This window comes from Zingiber officinale, chromosome 5B (assembly GCF_018446385.1).
Source record: "Zingiber officinale cultivar Zhangliang chromosome 5B, Zo_v1.1, whole genome shotgun sequence".
Taxonomy (NCBI): domain Eukaryota; kingdom Viridiplantae; phylum Streptophyta; class Magnoliopsida; order Zingiberales; family Zingiberaceae; genus Zingiber; species Zingiber officinale.
Window position 1 is genome coordinate 90,373,497 of NC_055995.1, and position 2,377 is coordinate 90,375,873.

General features: G+C 37.9%; 1 long non-coding RNA gene across 1 annotated transcript; it reads left to right on the forward strand.

Annotated features, from left to right (window-relative positions):
* Positions 1–337: 337 nt before the first annotated feature.
* LOC121984950 lies at positions 338–2,118 on the forward strand. Its single transcript, XR_006113027.1, has 3 exons — positions 338–764; positions 1,164–1,240; positions 2,036–2,118. It is a non-coding gene; the product is annotated as an uncharacterized LOC121984950 (long non-coding RNA).
* The last annotated feature ends 259 nt before the right edge of the window (positions 2,119–2,377 follow it).

The window sequence follows — 2,377 nt, forward strand, 5'->3', positions numbered from 1 at the left end:
CTATTACCATTTTTTTTAGTGTATATGACAACGCTTCTTGATTTTTAGTGGGTCAAAGACGCCAATCCTTTTAATCCCGAGCCCGACTTCTGCTCTGCGCGCCCGATTCCTCTCTTCCCAGATCTCCCCTCTGCTTGACGCGCTCTCTCTCGCGGACGACTCGAAGACGACGGAACGGAGCTTCGACCTTCGGTGATCGACAGTGCCACTTGAGGAGGAAGTCTTCGGATCTCGACGATACCGGCGGAGTCCAAGCCATCTTCAGTAATCGATACCTAGGGCACGACTGATCGCCTACTTCTCGCTGGACCTTTTCTTCTTTCCTCGGCACCGCCGGTGTAGATTTATTCCTGGAGCTTCAAGGATGAGCTATCTTGTTCTTCTTTGATTTCCCGCAAACCTCAGCGCCGAACCTTTCCTCGATTCCTCCTCTTCCTCTTGTGGCGCTGTGCCCTAGCCGGATCTTGGAGGTAAGGCATCGTACTCTGTGGGTTGTTGAGATGTTGTGTGACCGATTCTTCTTTTCCCTTGCTCGCCAGAGACGTTTGATTGTTGAGGTAATCTGGTGGGGGAGTCTTCTTCCGGCAGCAACCATCTATGGTTGAGGATCAGCAGAAAGTGAACTGTTGATTGCCTCTAAACCTTACGTGAGAAAGATTCCAGCAGGGAAGTTTAGTTCTGTGGTGTTCTTTGGTCCCATCAACTACTCTTTCATGGCAGTAACGATTCTGGATTGGGGATCAACAGAAGGGGCTGAGCTTGAGGTATGTGTAGGGGTTTTGATACATGATGGAGATGATTGTTAGATAGGTTTATGTGTTGAATTAGGGATAAATTGGATCACATTGGTTAATTGAATTTAGAATAGCACATGTGTAGTTGAATTTAGATCATGGTGTAATCTGATCATTTAGTAGTTAATTGTGCGGACAAGTTGTTTTGTTTACAGTTTCTTTTCTTTTCTCTATTTTTGAGTAATTTATTTCTGCTCGAGAAATTTGTACTTTGACACTTTTATTACTTGTAAGTTGTATCCATGTTCTCTTTTATTTAATGCTCAATTAGATTAACATAGGGACATTGCAACCAATATATCTATATATTCTGGAACTCTATAAAATCAATTACTGGTGCTTCGTTGTTACATTGCACTATCCTTGCAGTTAAGATTGGGAGGCCAGGGTATAGGGTCTCAAAGCAATTTGATCCAGAGACAAAACAACGGTCTCTTCTGTTTCAGGTTTCACCTAGCACTTTTATAATATTTTGATTAATATATCTGATATTATGATTTCAATTTGCACACATTATGATTTCATTGACTCATGCCCATCAAGTGTTTGATTAAATTTCTCTTCCATTGTATAGGTTTTAGTTGATACAATTTCTTTAGTTTAATTCCAAGTAATGCTTGTTAGTTTAGTGATTTATGTTCCTATGATGTTTGTTCTTTATTTGAATGTAATTAGTTTAGGTTTTGTCACATGCTCTAGTTTATGTTCCTATGATGTTTGTTGGATTCTCTAAGGCACCGCATTCATGATGAGGACTGGAAATATATAGTGGAAATGTGAGTTCATATTTATTTTTATTAAGCATTTATGTTAATACAAAACTCATATATAAAAAATCATTAATATATGAAGGGCCTTAAGATTTTTTAATTCAAACAAGGGAAGGAAAGGTAGAAAAAAGGCTATGTGGGAAGTAGTAAAGGTATGTGTAATTATATATAACAATCTTCCTTCATGTGTATGTTTATCATTAATAATTTGTATCTTATTACCATAGGCTCCTCAACAACAAGAAGCAACTTCTTGCTTCTTTGGAATCCATTATCAGCTATGCTTGTTAGTTTTTTCCTGCACTCTCATATTTTCAATGGATTGGCCATGGACATTGTATCTCTTAGTTCTATTTCGTGGAAGGTTTCTGACAAATTGAATTTCCAGATACAGTAGCTTTTATCTCTCAGATTATTGCAGCTTCGATACAGGAATACCTGTCCATTTGCTGACTATTTCTGCTGTCACAGCCAACCCTTTGTTTCAAAGTATTTTGATGTTATTGATCCTTCAAGGACGAACAACAATCTTTGACAAAATTTCAGAACAAGGTAGCAGCAACTTGATTTCTTAACTTACCTTTGCTAATGATATCATTTTGTTCTCTTTGCTCATATCAAGATTGTGTGAGTGATATTATCCAATTGAAGATGGACAGTCTGGAATTAGACTGTGTTCATCTTTTATGCTGAATTGAGAGCTACTAATATATAATTGGTACAACTTCCACTCTAGAACATAGAACCATTTGTTTCAACAAGGTGTAGTAAAGTGTCAAATTACAAACTTTAACACCTCTTTACCATCATTTC